The sequence below is a fragment of the Urocampus carinirostris genome, chromosome 4 (assembly GCF_059441175.1).
Source record: "Urocampus carinirostris isolate Australia breed hairy pipefish chromosome 4, RoL_Ucar_1.0, whole genome shotgun sequence".
In the NCBI taxonomy this organism is placed as follows: domain Eukaryota; kingdom Metazoa; phylum Chordata; class Actinopteri; order Syngnathiformes; family Syngnathidae; genus Urocampus; species Urocampus carinirostris.
In genome coordinates, this window is record NC_142352.1 from 31,812,959 (window position 1) to 31,825,644 (window position 12,686).

A 12,686-nucleotide genomic window follows, 5' to 3' on the forward strand; every position below is an offset into this window, starting at 1 on the left:
CATACATATAGAGTCATACCTAAGACTTATAACGTTGGTAAAAATGGCGGCGCCCTCTGTTGGCTGCGGCTGCATCGGCTCGCTACAACGGGTCAGGTGTATCGACATTTTGTTCTGTGTACATTGTTACAAAGAATGACAATACAAAGGAAATTATTATTATTATTATACTGCACCTGACCATATGCCACATTTGCCCACATTGAAACATGATATATTTACAAAGATAGAAGGAGTTTTATTATTATACGGTCCCTTAACGTTCTGATAGCCCGCTGGTGGGCCGCTGGAGTTTTGATTTACAAATACATGTCCGTACAATGTCACCATGTCACAAACCAGGAACGGAGACGGGACCCAATTGCATTTGTTTTACTCAGTCTTTAGAAAGAGGAAAGGACTCGCACACTCGATCTGGGGATCGTCGGTCACGGGTAGCAGATCGCTGGGAACGCGGCACTTCCGTGTTGAGCGCAGGCAATGTCGAGAGCGAGGAAAGACAGGTCGATGGCCGGGACGGAGGAGCAAAAACATAAATGGGTCCAGAAAAAAGGTTGGCAACGGGAATCAGACAGATCCACAGAGCAGGATAGAGTCAGGAGTCACAAAAGTTTGCCTAGCGTGTAGCGAAGGTTCAGACGATGTGACGAATGTTGTCAGGAAGGCGGGGGTTTAAAAAAGAGGAAGCAGCCAATCAGCGTCCGAGGCTGTTGGCGCCAACAGAGCAGACTCAGGTGCCCCGCATCAGTAATCATGACACACCAGTCACTGAAATACGTCATTCCACGTATCATTGGAAAGCTTAAACACTTGGGGTTCAATAAAGGATAACCATTTCAATATATACTCATCACAAAAACATCACGATCAGTCTAAAACAAGATACTGAGAAACTATAAAACCGGCGTTACTCACCATTATGTACCCTGGCCAGCTTTAATTTATTTGAATGTCAGCGAAAATGGCTTTGTTATATCAAGGACATTCTATAGAATCCAACCATGTAAAAAGATTTATTTCAAAGTACACGCTAATGTCATGAACCAGAACGGACTCTCAGATCCAATAGCGTTAGTTTCAAAAGTGTTTTTTTTTTTTTTTTAAAGAGTTGAACCTCCGATAAAAGTTGGCGAATCCTAGGAACTGTTGAAGTTTTTTGCGAGACTCCGGGACAGGCCAAGAGGTAACGGCTGATACTTTGGCAGGGTCCATCTGAAGGCTCCCCTCCGACACAATGTAGCCCAGGAATGAAACAGTCTCAGCATGGAACTCTCATTTCTCCGCCTTAACAAATAGAGAGCTCTCCAGGAGACGACGGAGAATGAGCTGGACACGTTTCTGGTGCTCCTTGAGGAACTTCAAAAAAATCAAAATATCATCCAGGTACACAAATACAAAGCGATTGAGCACGTCTAGTAAAATGTCATTAATCAAGGATTGGAAAACGGCGGGGGCGTTGGATAAACCGAATGGCATTACCAGGTACTCGTAGTGGCCAGTGGGTGTGTTGAACGCCGTTTTCCACTCATCTCCCTCCCGGATTTGGACCAAAAGGTAGGCCTTTCGCAGGTCAAGCTTAGGAAGATCGTGGCCCCCTGTAGAAGTTCAAAAGCAGAGGCAAGCAGTGGCAAAGGGTAACGATTCTTAACCGTGATGTCATTAAGCCCTCGATAGTCTATACAAGGCCGGAGTGACCCGTCCTTCTTTCCAACAAAGATGAACCCCGCCCCCGCTGAAAGAGGGCTGAATAATACCAGCCGCCAAGACATCAGAAATGTACTCCTCCACTGCCTCTCTCTCGGGAACTGACTAGGAGTAGAGGCGGAGCGGACCCTGGCAGAAGGTCAATCGCGCAGTCGTAAGGTCTAGGAGGCGGTAGGGAAGAGGCCTTAGCTTTACTGAACACTTCCCGTGGGTGGTGGTAGCAAACTGGGACTTTGGACGGATCGGGTGGAGCCTTTGGGGAAGTGGAACGGTCAGGGTAAAGAGCAGCTCGCAGACAGGTTTGGTGACAGTCCATGCCCCATTCCAGTATCGACCCAGTAGGCCAGTCAAAGTGGGGGTTGTGTTGGACCAACCATGGATGGCCCAGAACGAGGGGTTGGCTCAGGGAGTAAAGTAAATGGAATCGGATCTTCTCTCGGTGATTTCCAGACAATTTTAATTCTATGGGTCCCGTTATTTGAGATACGGTGCCCAACTAAATGAGGAGCACGCCGTTGCCCCTCGTTCATATGCGGCCGTTCCCCAGATGCGGGCTCTTCCAGACAAATGATTTATTACAAAGGCCACTTTCGCCGCTTCGGTCGCGAAGTTGCGGGGCTGGAGATCAAATATCAGCCGACAATTTACAAGGAATGGGCAGATCTGGGCGGGATCCCCACAGAACTTCTCCGGCACACCCACTCGTGGTTCAGCGAAGCCGGCGACGAGCTGATCGGGAAAAGGGCGGAGTCGGATTTCGTGGCCGGGTATTCGGGAAAGTATTGCTATGCCCTGATGACGTTGTTCGCTGTGATAACATGTCGGGTAAACTTGCCCAGCGTTGCTGATGTTGCTCAAACAAGTGCCGGTGTCGTTGTACTTGCTGAACCAGGGTGGATACACCATGGGCTATTTGCTGTACCGCGCCTTCAGTGTGGAGTAGGCGCTGTAACGCGGATGGCTGATCGGCATTTCCGCATTCTCCGGAGGGGAGAGAAACGTCCGCTGGATCCATGTTATGGTCCGAGTATTCTGTCAGGAACCAGAACGGACTCTCGGATCCAATAGCGTTATTTTCAAAAGTGTTTTTATTTGAAAGAGTTGTTGGAGCTGGCTTGGGACGTCGGCGCTTGTCGGTCGTCAGCCTCTTCGGGCGGAATGGCAGCTCCGTGACGGGTGGACGGAAGGTACAGCTTAGCGGGTAAGTCGATGGCCGGCGCGGGAGATTAGGTCACAAAACGTGGAATGGAAACAGGTCAAAAACGGAAGGCAGGCATGAATCAGGCAAGAGGAGTCGTGGGTACCTTGTAGCCTGGAGAAACACTCAGTGATACAAAGAGTATACTCGGACGTCCATCTCTTGACGCAGACTGCTTATGTGGAGAACGTCAGGCAATCAGGAAGTGCGCTCCAGCGCGCCAAACGATTGTCCCAGGTGACTTCACTTAGGCAATCACGACAGTTAATGCCAACATATAGATAGAAATCCACCTTTAACATTTCTGCTCTGTTGGACGTTACTTTTTGTGAACCGTTCATTCCGCTACATCATTTCTGTTTAAAAATGAACAGAATTGTACGATTATTCCCAATATGGTAGTTTTTCCCTTCCCTTCAATTGACACCTTTTCCAGGATGAGGGTCTGTTCTTGTTAGTTTTATTCATGCACAAAGAGCGAAGTAACATTATTCTTGTGTCTTCCTCGATACATACCAGTATATTCCACCGGTCTCTCTTAATTTTACTGCTCGAGCACCCCAGGCGACAGTTTGAAAACATGCATTAATTAGCCGCATCATTGCATAAGGTTGAAAGATTGGGTAAAAAAAAGGCACGGTTTATAATCCAAACTTTACGTTAGTTTTTGAGGGCGTAGGTAATAGGATGTCCCAAAACGATTGATGATGTTTTATAGTCAGAGCCAGTTTCAATGGTTAAAGTCACGATGGACTAATATAATCTGTGATGTAGAGCTGAGTGTTTATTCTCTGAAGACTGGCATCTGTGATGATACATGGTGCATAGGGTGTGGCCAAAAACACTTTTCCCACAGGAAGAGTGCAACAAATTGGTTCTATGAAAAAACATATTTTGAGATGGAGCTTCAGTCTGCATGTAAACTCTCGGTCCATTGTATTCTTTTGGTGACAGGATCATTTTCCTTTCTGTTACATTTTATAGCCCTCCAAATATCTTTTGGAACAAGTGTATAGTAAACCACGGGAAATTGCGGAGTCAAAAGAGTTTACAGGATCGTTATTGCCCATTGTTGAGTCTCTATATTAAGCCCTGGGAGCATCTGGCAGACTGGCATAAGCTGAAGAACATCTGGCCCCCTGCATAAAAAATGAGATATTATAACTGCTTAGTAAAGTGCAGGCAGAGCTCTGGTATAAAATACTTTTTCTGTAATGAAATATCTGACACAGAATCTGAGACTAGTCCAGTGGTAGAGAGTCAGCACCCTCACCGCCAAAACGTGTGTTGGTATTAGAGGTAAGATCGGGCCCAAAAAAAGCACCCGAGCCCGACGCAGGCCCGAGGGGTATTAAACCCGACCCGGACCGAGCCCGACTAATTAACTGGATTTGCTGGCCCGGCCCGAGGGGGCCCGAAATTACATATTTTATTTATAAGGAGGGGTGATTTATGATAACAAATTAAACTCTGCCTTTTGTTACAACATCTAGGCCTAAGTTAAATAAAACTGTATAAACATTTACATCATTTTTTGAGGTAGCGAAAACATTTAAGGGCGTCCGTCATTTTGACGACTTGATCATTGGGTCATAATCCACAGCAGCAGTAGTAGTACGTCCTTAAGATTTTAGCGCGGCACTATCATTGAGGGGGTGTTGACGTGTTGTGCCCTTTTCCGACTCCTATGCAAATCCCCCCCCCCTGATCGTATTCTATATAAAACGCTTATTAAAACAATAAAGCGAGCTAATTATAATAATTGGGAGATCCTAGTCTATATAACGCGTTTATTTAAACAATAAAGCGTGATTTTATTCTGCAAATTGCGTTTTTTAACGCGGATGAAAATGTCACCAACGTCAATGTACACTTCCGACAAAAGCGATCGTATTCTATATAAAACGCTTATTAAAACTCTTACCAGAGTGCGTTTTCCTCGTCAGTTCTCCTCTCTTGAGTTTATCCTTAACTTCTTGTTGGTCCGACTCCATATCGGGGATACCAGGCCAAAATCACGCGAATTTGCGGAGGGGAAGATTATTAAGAGGACAGCATTCACGTCACGTCACGTGCACAGAGCATGCTCTGGCTCCGTTAAAAGCAATTACAGCTCCTTCTCCGTTTTATCCAAATTATTTATTTTATAACAAGTATTCCTTGGTCTAGTATCCATACATAGTTTAAGTATATATTTTTAATGAACATATATTTATAATTATTAATTAATTTAAAAAAAAAAAAAAAAAAAAAAAAAAAAAAAAGCAGGACCGAACCCGACCCGACCCGACCGTATGACTGACATTTCAGGCCCGACCCGGCCCGAAATTGCCTCGGGTTCGGGTTCGGGTTCGGGCTCGGGCCATGAATCTTAGCTCTAGTTGGTATCCCATAGCATACAAGATACAGAGACCACTTGCTACTCCACGCTTTGGTTATTACTGGTTCACTGCTTCGCAGAGTTTGAAAATTAATTGCCTTTATTGCAAATGATACCAGGGTATCATTTTTTTTTTTGACTAGTTGTTTTGTTTTATTTGGTTTTATCATGTTCAAAATAAAGTCTCATTCATTCATTGTGTTCTGATCAGACAGCAGACAGCAAATATGTGGATGTGATTGTGATAGGTTGGTGTATGCTGTCATTCAAATCGTCAAATTTCTGGCCAATTCCGAATTTCAAGGTGTGCCTTATAGTCTGAAAAATATGGTAGAAAACTACAGCAAATACCTTGTTGTGACAATACATAGCCCTGGGAAACTTCTATGGGTCATGTAACCCGAAAGCTATCTCTATGGAAAAACACTGGATGAACACTGGTGGATTTTGCTTCTTAACTTACATTAACGTAACAAAATTTAAATCAAATTAGCACGACTTGGACAAAAGAAATGCATTTGATAGATTCCATTAGTATGACATGCTCAAAATGTGAAACATTTACAAAAGGCCGAACGTTTCAACGGTACACAAAAAAAACAAAGAATGCGTCAGTGTGAATAGCAAGAGAGGTTGACTAAAGACAAATCAATGTGAACAAAGCTATCCAAGTGGAAGAGGAACCCGGAAAAACACAAGCCGGGACATTGGGTCGATTCTCACACAGAGAAGTTCCCATTGCATTTGTATATCTGGACTATCTGGGTTACATTAATTGCCTGTTAACGCTGAAAACTAGCTTCAGATTTCCACCTGCAGAGACTAACAAGCAAGAAAAAGAAATTTGTGTTCAAAGTGGAATTGGCATTTAAATTTAATAAAGAGAAAAGGACATTGGTACTTTGGAAGAGGAATGGCTAAGGAAGCAAACATATGAAATAGATGCTCTGATGTGAAAGATTTTTTTTGATATCCTCCACTAGTGAGAAAGTCAGTTTGAAAAGCAAAATGGATATTAAATGCAAAAAGCAAATGATTTTGGGAGTATGAGTGCACAATTTATATCTGCTGATTAGTTTGAAAAATAATAAATATGATTTGTTTTCGATGATGCAAAACATGGTTTTGCAAAGTATCATGATCATTTTGTCCCGATTCAATAATCATTCAATACTGAATTCAAATTGACAAATAACTTACTAGTCACATACTACATTTATATGCAGGGAATAGTCCGACTAGGATCAGAAGTATGATTTTTAGACCAATCAGAATGGATCGTATACAGGACTGGTGACTTAAGAACATCCCTTCATGCATGGCATTTACGATTATTCCAAAGCGGGAGCTACCTCATTATGCAATCAGACGTTGTTTCCTCATTTAACTCTAAACATTAAATTAAAAAATGTTTTCAATCATATCACTCACCAAAATTAAATATGTACCATGATTATCCGCTACAAAATTGGGCTGCAGTGCTGGCTTCCGTCTGTTTACAGGTTGTGATGATATGCACGGACTTACTCTATATATGGATGGATACAACTGTTTCATTTTCACCGTGAAGATGGGGGGTGGGGGGGGGGGGTGGTGTTAAAGGTCTTGTAGAAGCCAACCTATACTCATGAGATGTTTCATCAAGTAAAACTGGGTTTGCATGTATATTTTGTCTCTGTACTACAACTCCACAGTTTTTATGCGGCTCCGGAAAAAAATACCGGTTGAGAGAAACTGATCGTGTGTAGCAATACCTACAAGGAATCACACTACTCAAAAGCATATGCAAATGCAAATTGGAAAATAAAAGGACTATCCGTCAAATGTCAAGACCTTCATTCAATTTCTTTGTGTGTTTCCATGGCTTTACATAGTTGTAAAACGGGCAATAGACTGATGCTACTAGGTTTTGTGCTCCAATACTGTTGGAATTTTTCGGACCTCTGGCAAACTGAGATGACCTGTACATCTTTAGAATAAAAATCATTTCAAAGGGGCTAGACCACAAGCTAGGGCATTCATATGTTGTTTCTAGTCCAGGTGTGTAAAAAATACAGTCCCCGGTCTGGCTCAGGCCCTGCAACGGATTTAATCAGGCCGGCGAGAAAATGCTGAGAGGAGCATGACGGAAAAAAATGAGCCGCATCACATTAAACAATGATCTGCAGTCACAGTAAACATGTTGCTGGATTCTGCCTAAGCTAGGCGCCACTGTAGTTTTTTTTGCTGACAACCATTTATCGCCCACAGAACATTGGAGGAAACACCCATCACAATGATATTTTCATTAAAATAAACGCCACAAACGTGTTGTTTAAGGCAAACGATTGCGCTTTCGTGCGGTGTGAGAATGTCTCTTCTAACTGCAACATTTGATACTAAACTACACTTTTTTATCCCCAGTGATTGAAAAACATTAGTTAGCATCTGGATCAATACCAAATTAAAGAATAGCAACTAGGTGTCTTTGCAGAAGTTTAAAGAAGCTTGAGCTCTTCTCTTTACTAGATAAGTAATCCAACAGCAAAGTTCCCAAATTCAGGCAAACATACATTGAAAAAAAAAAACAGAGAAGCACGTTCATGTCATTAAATCAACCATTTAAACCATTTGCACTTAATAGTGTGTGCTATTTTGGTCACTTCCTATTTTGCATGAGCTTACCTGAGTTGAACTGGCATGGAAATGAATTCACTTCTTGTTTTGCTTTATTTACAAATGCAAAGTTGATACACAACGTGAGATTAAAGGGACAGTGTGTAATGTTTGACCACGAGATGTGACTGTAATGTCTAGTGCAAACAAAAACGAGTGCTAATAAACACAACGGAGCGCTCGTTTCGGGAACAAGTGGTCGCAGGTTTAATTCCCAGCTCCTCCAAGGTAAATGTCGAAGTGTCCTTGAAAGAGACACTGACACCTTAAATCCCCTCAAAGAACCTTATATAAAAAAATCCACAGCTCCTGTCTGCTTTTATCTTATTGATAATACCGCGGTTTCGGGACTCGCAACACATTGGGAAGCAGAAATAGGGGGAGGAGAGGTGGCGGGTGATTTAATGCTCATCCCAGGGTTCTTTTGTTAGTGTAGCCTGAAAATGGTAAAATAAAGAAAAGGGCTTTTTCAAATACAATCCAAACAACCCCAACCCCAAAAAACACAGAAAAAAGAGCTTATTACTACTGTAAGACTAAAGTAATTGAGGCTACGGTCATGATTTTAAACCGGGAGATGGCGGTAGTAGCAAATTTCAAGTGCAGACACCAACTTTTAGTCATGTCACAAAACGATTAAAAAATATATGTAAACAAGAAAGTTATTCCAGATAAGACTCCCAAAAATGTTTTTTTTAAGAATTTTTATGGAATTGTTAAATTGGGTCATATATATTTTAAATCGGGCAGCACGGCGGCGCGGTGGTTAGCGCTTGTGCGGCACAGTTCATGTCGTGGGAACCTGTCGTGGGTTCAAATCCAGCTCCAGACATCCTGTGCGGAGTTTGTATGTTCTCCCCGTGCTTGCGTGGGTTTCCTCCGGGCACTCCGGTTTCCTCCCACGTTCCAAAAACATGCATTTCAGGTGAATTGGCTGGTCCAAATTGTCCCTGGGTGTGAATGAGCGAATGAGTTGTCTGTCCCTGTGTGCCCTGCGATTGGCTGGCAACCAGTTCAGGGTGTCCCCTGCCCACTGCCCGGAGATGGCTGGGATGGGCTCCAGCCCCCCCGCGACCCTAATGAGGATAAGCGGTACGGATGATGAGATGAGATGAGATATTTTAAATCTGGCTGGGTGGTTACCACGCAGCCCCACGGTGCGGTGGTTCAGAGTTCAAGTCCAGCAACCGCAGCTTCTCCGTGTGGAGTTTGTATGTTCTCCCAGTGCCTGTGTGGGTTTCCTCCACGCACTCCGGTTTCCTCACACATTACCAAAAACATGCATGTCAGGTTAATTGGCCAGTCCAAATTGTCTCTAGGTGTAAATGAGCGAGTGAGTTGTCTCTGTGTGCCCTGTGACTGGCTGGCAACCAGTTCCTTTTGTCCCCTGACCGCTGTCCGAAGATAGCTGGGACGGGCTCCAGCACCCCCGCGACCCTATTGAGGATAAGCAGTGCAGATATTGGATGGATGGATATTTTGAAATAGTTTTAAAGTTAATATTATGGAGAAGCCTCAAAATGCCTGTAAAAAAGCATAACTCAAATTATAGAGGTGATGTAAAAAGTATGAATGTATGTATTTCATTAGTAGAAATATATAGATAGCCTTGTTCGATTTTGATTCCAATATGTATCAAAGTATATTATCATTGTTATTTTGTGAATTGCTTATTTTTCTGTCCTCAGTTGACTTTTGCCAAATGTGTGGCCAACAGCTGCACTTGTTTTTTTGTTGTTTTTGTTTCGTGCTAAATGATAAGGATGAATAGAAGCCAGTACCATCTGAGGCTTATCTTAATCCAATGGCGAATGTTGAGTTTAGGCCAACATTAGCATTATTATGGTTTTCACTTGCTCTATCTATTTAAAAAAAAATGGGACAGCAGTGATACTGGTGCAATAAGGGATCAAGATACTGAGTGAATACTTCTCAATTAAATCAACACCTGAACGTTTGGTAATAGGATAGGTTATAAACAGCTACATTTTGTTCCTTGGCTAGTTTCAGGTTTTGTTTTTTTGTTTTATTTTTGCGAAAGACAGAAACAGAAAGTCTTTCGAAAAATTCTATACAAGCTCTTTTACGCACGTGTACATATTAAACCGCAACATCATTGACTCACAAATGAAAAAGTTGCAGAGAGTTTAACCATGCCAAACATGCAGCCTGCGGGCCGGATCCAGACCTTTGGATTTTTTAATATGGGTTGACATAAATTTCTGAGTATGAAAATGTCTTTACAGTGGGACCTCGCTACTTGGCGGTTCGACGTTTGCGGCTTCAGAGCTTCGCGGTCGGTAATGGTTAAAAAAAATAATAATAATAAACAAATATATATATATATATATATATATATATATATATATGTATATATATATATATATATATATATATATATATATATATGTATATATATATATATATATATATATATATATATATATATATATTTTTTTTTTTTAAAGGGGCGTCGCTACTTTGAAGATTTTCACTTTTTGCAGGAATCCCCCTTGGCCGACGACCCTAGCACGGCACGCCGTTCTGGTTTCCTGGCGCGCGGTTTCGGTGCGGCTTCCGCTTCACCGCCCCCCCTAACCCCACAGGTCCCCCCAGCTACCCCTTTCCCCCGCAGCCGCCCGTCTGCAGCCGTAGCCATCGAGGGCTGTGTAGAGCCATCGCGGCACGCCCGGCTTGTCGCGGTGTCATGCGTATCGCGCCCGAAAGTACCCGCGCCGCGGGTTAAGGGCTCGCTCGCGGGAGTGACCGAACGGCACCCGCGGTGCGGCGCAAGTAAAAACCCTGTCATCAATTTGTCTCCAATTGTCCCGGGCGGACGGAAAATCGCCCAGCTGTACGACTCTTTGCGGTGGATCACTCGGCTCGTGCGTCGATGAAGAACGCAGCTAGCTGCGAGAACTAATGTGATTTGCAGCTGCGATTGGCTGGCAACCAGTTCAGGGTGTCCCCTGCCCACTGCCCGGAGATGGCTGGGATGGGCTCCAACGATAAAGCACAAATAACTAAACTAAAAATAACTGCAGCCCAGGTGTGTGGAGAGCTGAGAAGGCTACGAACCAGCAAGGCAGCTGGTCCAGGTGGAGTATCCCCCCGACTGCTGAAAGCCTGTGCGTCTGAGCTGGGAGAACCTCTACAGCGCATCTTCAACCTGAGCCTTGAACAGGGGAGGGTCCCTCAGCTGTGGAAAACATCCTGCATCATCCCAGTCCCAAAGAAATCAAGACCTGAGGAACTCAACGACTTCAGGCCGATCGCCCTGACATCACATGTGATGAAAACCATGGAGCGGTTGCTGCTGCACCACCTGAGGCTACAGGTCCGTCACGCCATCGACCCACTGCAATTTGCTTACCAGGAGAAGGTGGGAGTGGAGGATGCTATGGTATACATGTTACACCGATCCCTCTCTCACCTGGATAGGGGTAAGGGGGCTGTGAGGATTACATTTTTGGAATTCTCCAGTGCCTTCAATACCATACAGCCTCTGCTACTGAGTAGGAAACTGACAGAGATTGGAGTTAGCTCACACCTTATAGAATGGATTACTGACTACCTGACAGGCACACCAGTATTGCCAGTATGTGAAACAGGGGGGCTGTACATCGGACACTGTGGTTAGCAGCACAGGATCTCCGCAGGGGACCGTGCTCTCTCCGTTCCTATTCACTCTATATACATCGGACTTTAAGTACAACTCTGAGTCCTGCCATGTGCAAAAGTTTGCCGACGACACTGCGGTCGTGGGATGTATCAGAAATGGGCAGGAGGAGGAGTACAGGAAATTGATTCAGGACTTTGTCCGATGGAGCGACACAAACCACCTGCACCTGAACACCCCCAAGACCAGGGAGATGGTGGTGGACTTCAGGAGAACCAGAACTCACCCGGTTCCTGTAACCATCAAAGGAGAATGTGTAGAATCTGTCCAGACCTACAAATACCTGGGTGTGCAGCTGGACAACAAACTGGACTGGACTGCCAACACAGAAGCTCTATGTAGGAAAGGGCAAAGCCGACTTTACTTCCTCAGAAGGCTGGCCTCCTTCAAAATCTGCAAAAAGCTCCTGAAAATATTCTATGAGACAGTAGTGGCAAGCACCCTCTTCTATGCGACAGCGTGTTGGGGAGGCAGCGTCAAGAAGAAGGATGCCTCTCGTCTCAATAAACTGGCTAGGAAAGCGAGCTCTGCTGTGGGCAAAGAGCTGGACAGCCTAACAACAGTAGCTGAGAGACGGGCACTGGAAAAGCTGCGGTCAATCATGGACAATCCATTGCATCCACTACACAGCATTATCTCCAGACAGAAGAGCAGTTTCAGCGACAGACTGCTGTCACTGTCTTGTACTACGGACAGACTGAAGAGATATTTTCTTCCTCATGCCATGAGGCTCTTTAACTCTACCCGGCAGAGTAAAAGCCCACAGTAAACCACACCACCTACATTGCATATTACCGAATCTTATTGCAATATGTATTCTGTGTAGCACTATTTAGTTATTCTATATAACACGCTACAGTGGGCATTTGCACGTCACACTGGGTATTTGTATATTGTATTCTTTTGGCTTTATTATTGTACTGTTCTCAGCTCAGGGATGCTGCTGGAAATGTGAATTTCCCTTCGGGGATGAATAAAGTATCTATTTATCTATCTATCTATCAAACCAAAATATTTGGCATTGCCATTTTTTACTGGACCGGCCCACCTGGTAACATAAACCCTGGATC

At 43.9% G+C, this 12,686-nt stretch overlaps 1 long non-coding RNA gene and 1 pseudogene across 2 annotated transcripts in view; both read left to right on the forward strand.

Moving 5' to 3' along the window:
- The window catches only part of LOC148367321 (uncharacterized), a 54,810-nt gene that overhangs the window by 21,301 nt on the left and 20,823 nt on the right, over nucleotides 1-12,686 (forward strand). The window lies entirely within an intron of this gene.
- Nucleotides 10,796-10,941, forward strand: LOC148367323 (5.8S ribosomal RNA; annotated as a pseudogene).